Here is an 8380-nt window from a genome sequence, read left to right as displayed (position 1 = left end):
AGGAGAAGGGAATGACAGAGGATGAGATGGTTGGATGGCATCACCGACTCAATGGACATGAGTTTGAGTAAACTCCAGGAGTTGGTGATGGACAGGGAAGACTGGCGTGCTGCAGTCCATGGGGTCACAAAGAGTCAGACATGACTGAGTGACTGAACTGAACTAGGCAAGTTTTGCATAATTGTTCCACCTGAAATTGAATACAACACTGGAAGCGTCAGGTACCAAGAGGCTGAGGGAGTGGAGTTTCTCTTTCTGATCATGTATATTTTTAGGTCCCTGACAGTGATCTCATACAGCAATTAATTAATGGGTCCCTCTATTTGCATTTTAAATGATACCTCTGAAAAACATATTTCATTTAAATTGAAGGAACATATTGTGTGAGAAGTAATTTGCTGTGACTCTAGCTTGGGGTTGGAGAATTGGGAAGAAATGAGACAGATTTATTGTCATATCTGAGTCACAGATTATAAATTACATAAAATACTCAAACAATGAATTATTTATTATATCTAATTTAAGCCTGAAGTCCAATATTACTATAGTTCAGTAAAAATGAACAAACTACAAACTACATGAGGTGTACAAATGGAATATCCTTTTTGTATCTCAAAAACAGTGATGTCAACTCCCTTATATGAAGAATCTAAAAAGAAACCAAACAAATAAACTTATTTACAAAACAGACTCACAGGCCTTAAAGGAAAAACTTATGGTTGCCAAAGGGGAGGAATGAGGGGGAAGAGATAGGGAGTTCAGGATCCATATGTATACTCTGCAATATTTAAAATGGGTAACTAACAAGGTCCTACTGTAGAGCACAGGGAACTCTGCTCAGTGATAAATAGCAGCCAGGATGGGAGGGGAGTTTGGGGGAAGAATGGATCCATGTATATGTGTGGCCGAGTCTCTTCACTGTTCAGTTGAAATTATCACAACATTGCTAATCAGCTATACTCCAATATAAAAAAATAAAAAAAAAAATCAACAAAATTATGAACCCCTAGCAATAATAATTGTTTCTGATACTAATTACTATGAATGAGTAGGTAATGAGATAAAACCCAAGTATTTTTTTTATAATAGAACATTTACCAAACAGTGATTTTTATAATGATAATGAACTAAAAAATAATTTTACACCAAAATATAAACATTTAATGTGGCCTTATGAACTCAAGGATGAATGATATGTGTGTGAAAGAAGCAGAATGTGTATCTGAATGTAAAATTTACCATCTGTCTGAACTGACCACATAGCCTGACTGAGAAAGGAATTGTGAAGAAGGAGACCAGGCAGAGCTATATTGTGAGAACCTGGTGTGGAGAGGATTGCAGGATGCCAAACGATATTTCTGTTAATTCATAGAAATCTGTGAAATGGAGCCTCAGAACTGTTTCACTGCTGCTGCATTTAAAGATGTCTTTTACTTCTTTCTTGTGCGAAAACTGAACTCATTGCGGAAGACTTATGTTTTTATATGTGTGTATATGCTTTTATTTATTTGCTTGTGTAAAGGATATCATAACAATTGAAAAGTGGAATCCTCTGTTGGAGACTTGTCTTAGCAACCTGTATGTCCCCAGGCCTCACTAGCCTATTTGTAGGGAGCAGAAAAAAATCAGTGTTTGTTTCCAAATTGTGCTGGCTGTTAGCTCTCCCCAGGCTGAGCACGCTGGTAAAGGATCCTCCCCCGGCAGGCATTTTGGCTGCCTCCCAGACTGTTGAGCATTTGTTCAGAAGCGTCTTTGTCCACGGGCACTGTTGGCCTTCCTCCAGGCTTCCTCCTGAAGAAAAGCGCTGCCTTGTCTAAGGTGCTATCTCCAGCTATGTTCCAAAGTTGAAGAATCACACACCAGAACAGAACAATTCCCTTGGATCTCCACAGTCCAGGAGTCTCAGCTGATTCCACATGGGCTTTCCCTCTCCTCTGGGCATGGACGTGCGCCACTGTGTCCTCCGTTGCCTCCATCTCCTTGTTTCACCCCAGGCCTGGAAAAACCAAGGCCTCCCACCTCAGAGGCCTCTTCATTAGACTTCACTGATTCAAATAAACAGAGGCCAATGGACTCATAGATGCTCTGTGAATTCAGTCTCAGTTATCCCCATCCTGTCATCTTAAACATCTCTCCCTAAGATCCTGTATCAGAAAGATGGCAGCTATGCAATTTGGCCTTTGAGTCTAGCACTAGGCTTTACAACCGTGGACCAAATTCTGGGTCTTAGTTTGATCTGAGGGGTTTAAGAATATACTCTCTGTGCTGCCTTTCTCCCTTGATCCAGGCACTCTGTGCCATAGTGTTGTTGTTTGTTACGGGGATAAAGGCAGAAGGACACACCCACCATCAGACACCTGTGTTTTGAGCCTCTGTTTTGAGATGTGTACATGGCCTGAGGCATCACGCTATTTTGTTTCCAAAGGAAATAAAAACAACAGAATAAATGGTCTCACCTCCCAGATAATACAGAATAATTCATGATTTCAATTAAACTGCTCCCAAACCTGTTGCACTGTCAACCTGTTGCAGTGAATGCCAACTAAGTAGGTCATATTTTATTTTAAAGGAAAACATTTTCCAGGCAAAGTTGGAAACCATGAGTGACATGAAGCTGTGGCTAGAATCACTATGTTTTCCATAGGAGAATTAACAATTAGATCCAGTAGGCTAGGTACACTTGTATGGATTGAAAATAATATTAAAGTGATTAAGTTTTCAATTCAGTTCAGTTCAGTCGCTCAGTCGTGTCCGATTCTTCGCGACCCCATGAATCGCAGCACGCCAGGCCTCCCTGTCCATCATCAACTCCCGGAGTTCACTCAGACTCACGTCCATTGAGTCAGTGATGCCATCCAGCCATCTCATCCTCTGTCGTCCCCTTCTCCTCCTACCCCCAATCCCTCCCAGCGTCAGAGTCTTATCCAATGAGTCAACTCTTTGCATGAGGTGGCCAAAGTACTGGAGTTTCAGCTTTAACTCAAATTAGCTAAAGGAGTGGCAAGAGAAGCTGAAATCTGTAAGCTGAATTTGAGTAGTTCTAGTCCCACCTTCTATCATAAAACCTTTTAATTTGAATTGCAAGAAACAGAACACATGAATGTGAGTTTCCCTTTCTCATTCTTTAAATACCCTGGCTGTAGTCAGGAGTCATTATCCATCCATCCATCCATGCATCTTCCACTGATGGTATACTTCAGATCATTTAAAATGGCAGATTCATGTTGATATATGGCAGAAACCAATACAATATTGTAAAGCAATTATCCTCCAATTCAAAATAAATTTAAAAAATAAAAAAATATTCTGCAAACATGAAAAGAAATGGAATAACTATGTTTTATGTGGGGGCTTCCCTGGTGGCTCAGTGGTAAAGAGTCTACCTGCAATGCTGGAGCCACAGGAGATGCAAGTTTGATCCCTGGGTTGGGAAGATCCCTGAGTTGGGAAGATCCCCTGGAGAAGTAAATGACAACCCACTGCAGTGTGGAGAATTCAGTGGACAGAGGAGCCTGGTGGGCTTTAGTCCATGAGGTCTCAACGAGTTGGACACAAATGAGTGACTGAGTACACAAGGTTCAGGCATCCAGTATGGAGCCGGGGGGCCATTGTGGATGAGGTTTCAGACACACTCCCACATCACTGAGAACCTGAATTTTCTGAACTGCATCCAACCTAATGACACCACCAGCTGTTTTCAAAAAGTATCTCCTAGCTGCTGCTGGCTGCAACCTTGTCATTTCAAAGCCCTCACCTCCCAGCTTCACAACTCTGTAAACATTTTGAACCCCAACAAATCTCTGCTTAACAAATACACTTATTTCTAGTCAGTTCCAATCTTACTTCCTGATAAACAATTAATAATTTATGTAACCTTGTGTTCTTTTGCCTTTATAATCTTGCTGCATTTTGTAGTCCAGCGGAACACAATTCAAGTGCTTCTTGGAACTGTGTTTCCTGTGCTGCAGTCCTAAGAAACCCTAAATAAATGCCCTTCCCCCCCCCCCCCCCCGCTGCCTCAACCAGGGGTCTCTGCCCTTGGAATTCTTGGTTAGCAAACTACCATGTGCTATTTGTGCCTAAACACAGCAGCAAAAGGGGATGCCAACAGGACAGGCAGAAGCTGAGAAGTTTTGTTGGTTTGTTGGGCATTGTAGGGTGAATGGATGTAGGTTCCTCTGGCTAAGAAGCTTGGGTGCCCTGGCCTGTTTCCCCAGTGTAACCATGATTGATGACACTAATAACTTGTCAGCCCCTCTTTGGCCCTTTTTAGGTGGGAAGCACTCCTGTGAATGATGTCTTAACAGCAGTCTCAGAAAGCACTGAGAGGTTTATCAGTCACACAGAGGAACAAAACTCCAATGGGAAGACAGCCAAGAGGGTTGGGTAGTGAGAAGTAATTTTCTCCTCCAAAGACCATGCCAGGAAGAGTAGAAGGGGTCTCAGTCTTTCTTGAGGTTCAGTTATCTAGATTCTTTTGAGAGCTAAGTTTCCATTAGGAGACAGTTTCCACTGTCTTAGAGATGTTGTGCAGTTTTGCTTGCAGTTTTACTAAATGTTTTTGTTTTGTTTGCTTTTTTTTTTTCTTTTGGTTTTTTGCTTATAAGTCATGCCTCACATTTTGAGTACTACCAAAGAATAAGGTGTTCCAGGTACTTGTGATTTGTTTCTTAAGATACTAGTCTTTCATGGAAATATCCTTAAAAACTATTCCAGCATTTTGGCCTTAAGAGCTGAGTTCACTAATGTTAAGGAACATATTTCTTGGCAGATCTTAAGCTCAGGCCCCTATCTTCCACATTGGTTTGTATCTACTGGTACCTATAATATGTTCTTTGGAGAAGGAAAGATAAGAAAGAGAAGGGAAGGAGAAGGATGGAGGAAGTGGTGTCCTGTCTGTTACCTGTTACTCCCTTGTACTTACTGTGAACTGGCATCGGAAGCCCATAGTATAGCTATAAGGACCAGAGGCCAGCACAACTGTTTTTTGTGATTATTTGTGATATTCCAGACCCAACCTGAGTCTGGTTAGTGTCCAGCTGAAAAAGCATAGAAATGAGTTTGGAAGGTGTCATTTTGTCTGTGAGTGTAATCAAAAGAGCTCAACAGTCCATAATCTTGGCTTTAATGGTGACTTTACAGGGGAGCTCTACAGGGGTGGCAATCTTATCGGAAGGGGGTGCTAAAACACATATTTTGATATTGATTTTGTCTTGAAACACACATTTTAACTTAGATTGTAGATTTAGTTGGCAGCAGATTCTAGGAGAGCACTGATGGAAATTGTCAGGGAAGGAGGGAACAGCAGCCTATTCAGGTTATCCCTTGAGACCAACTTGTTTGCTATGGTTCTCACATGAACAGAAATAGATTAACCATAGCAGAGGGTATTTTAAAGCAACTTCAGGGAAGTGGACTTCGTGGTCATTCATGTATGGAAGTAAGGTCAGGAGAGAAGCAGTGTGGTGGACACTGGGATAGAGTGAGGTCTTCCCTTAGCATGGAGATTCAGAACTGTATTTGAGTATAACCATAAATGTGAATCTGTTGGTAATGCCTGTTAGCACTGGAAATATATTAAACATTATCTCACTGTTTTAAATTTTTCAGAACCTTTACCTGTCTATCCAGGTTACTGTGTACTGATTTGTAATACAGAACTGCCCTTGAAGGGTACAGAAGTTCAGAAGAACATTTTACTACTCTACATGGGTCCAAACTTCCTGAGGAGGTTCAGTTTGGAACCTCACCACTTCTCTTCCTTAGCCTTTTACTCACTTCTTGAATTATTTGTGTTCTTTGCATATTTCTTTGAGGTTGGAGAGTTTCTCTTCCTGATCTTTGTATCGATCAGTGGCTGCAAATCTTTTATGAAGTAAAAATTCATATTTTATGTCAAAATGAGAAAAATTTAAACATAAAAAATTTCTTCTGCCCTTTGGCCTTCCCCCTCCCCTCACTGTGTATTGTGTATCTGTGTTATGCATCAGCCAAAATGTCCCCATTGGCAGAAATACCTGCTCAACTGTAGAGAGCAATATTTTCCTAGCATCAACAAGACAACTCCTTAAAAGATAACTTTCTTTCTTGATCTTTTAAGGGGGCATAGATATGGGTTATGTAAATTGTCAAATGATATTAATACATCATTTAATGTACAGCCCTCTGTCTCAAAAAACTTATACAACTGTGCCTTGACTTCTCATGGGCAGACCTGTTCTCAGAGCTTTCTGAGATGCTCTTCCTGGGTTATAATCCTCAAATTTGGCTTGAGGATGGAAAATAAACTTTTCCATCTCTTACTTAGCTCAGACTAATTAATTTTTTGTCAACACTTTTCACATAACAGGCACTCAATAAATGTTTCATAATGAAGTACAAAGATGATGATAATCATAGAATATTAGTGCCGTATTCCTCAGAGCAGGATCCTATTTATATTTTTATGGACGTCTCTGATTCATGGCAGACATTCCTAATGTGATTCCAATGTCTCTTGTCCTCCTCAAATCTCACATCCTCACCCCAACCAAAGCAGACACTACAGATCAGGTCTTGACCTTGAACTTGATCAGCCCCTTGGACTTTTGATAGAGAATTTGCCCTTTACCCTAAGAGAGATTATTTCTTCTACCCTTGTTAATTTTTCCTACAGAATTGCTTTCAGTTCATCCTTGCTTGCTCTATACTGCAGAACCCACTGTTTATGAGAAAGAAACAAATCTAGGGAGAGAAGGTGATGTGAATATATGTACAAATGTAGGAAAATTTAGGACATTCTATAGTGAACAGTGAGTAATTCAATATGGCTAGTGTTGAAAACGCAGGAAGTCAAAGAATTTAAGTTTTTAAAGTTAACTAGGACATGGAAGAAGGAGTTTGGGTTGTGATATAGATAATGAGGCAATTTAAACAATATTAGCAAAAAGTGTTCTGAATAAAAATATTCATGACATACATTAAGCTCAATTAAATTTATGTCAGTTAGACAAGTGAATATTGTATTTCTGAGATCATGTCAGTAGAAGGTATTTAAGTAGAAGAGATCTTATAGTGAAAGTAGTCCATATTTTTGGGCTATGAGCAATTTGAAACTGAGTATGTTTTCTTAGATATAAATGTAATAGTGAAAAAACACACGCAGTTGGAAATATTTTATTCAGGGCAACCCAACTAGAATTCTATAAAAGACATAGCCATTTGAGCATCTGCCTTTCTCATTTGCTTTTCCCTTTCCCAAATCCCAGGAGACCATACAGTGTTCCTTAATACAAAACTCAGAAAATGGCCTCTTACAGCAGAGTCAATTATATTTGTTCCTTGAGGGTCTTTTTTGCAATTGCATCTCTCAATAATGGTTCTTCAATTCATCTGAATTATAACCTAAGCTGGGCACTTACAAAAACTCATCAATTTTTTCTATAGTTTCAGACTGTAATTCACTGAGTATATTGCTTGGTCACTAATCATCAAACCTCATTCTCTAACCTCAGAAATGATGATTGACACACCCGTATTTGACAACGTTTATTCTTTATGTCCTGTGTTATAGGAAGTTAAATGCAGTTTAATTGGTGGAAACCAGAATCACTATTTTTCCTTTTGCAGGAAACTTGGCAAGAAATATTTACTTATGAGATCAAGTGGGAATAGAGTTGGTATTCACAGAGGAAAGCCCAATGCTCTTGTGTTTTATCTTCCTTTCAGCATTAAATATTGGTGCAGAATCCAACAAAGGGGTGTTTAAGGAGGAGGGTGTTAGCAAGATGGGGGCAGGGCAAGGTGGGTGGTTGCTGTATGAGTCACACTGAAAGTCATTCACATTGAAAGTATGGGTATGAATGTATTTCAAAAATGTAAAATCATTCACATTGAAAGTATGGGTATGAATGTATTTCAAAAATGTAAAAATATGGATCAAGATGTCATATATAGTTAAATCAGGGCTAAACTGTTTACTTGATTAAAACTAGATTAAAACTTGGTTAAAACAATTAAAATTGTTATTCTGCACTTGTAGACACTGACCAGAAGATTCACACTGGCTGTTTCCACACAATTACAGCTGGCCTCTAGCATTTTCTGGATTTCAAGTTTTGCTTTTGTTCCTCTATCAAAATTTATATTCTTGGCTTTCCTTATGAAAACCGGTGACTGAAATAAAGAGCAGGATATTTGATTGCTTTGGGCACTATCTCTGTAACGTGGTTCTTAGTCTTTGAGAAGCAACAACTTATTCAAATAACAGTGTTATCCGATTAGCGTAATCAGGGTTGAAACGGCTCATAAAATATAGGTGGAACTAGAGCAGCATAATCAGCAGCTGTGGTCTGTTCTTTTCCACCTGTGACTGTAAATCAAATGGTCACCCTGATGAGAG

The sequence above is a fragment of the Bison bison genome, unplaced genomic scaffold (genome assembly GCF_000754665.1).
Source record: "Bison bison bison isolate TAMUID 2011002044 unplaced genomic scaffold, Bison_UMD1.0 scf7180017864367, whole genome shotgun sequence".
NCBI classification, from domain to species: domain Eukaryota; kingdom Metazoa; phylum Chordata; class Mammalia; order Artiodactyla; family Bovidae; genus Bison; species Bison bison.
The sequence above is the reverse complement of the archived record's forward strand: the minus strand, read 5'-3'. Positions refer to the sequence as shown.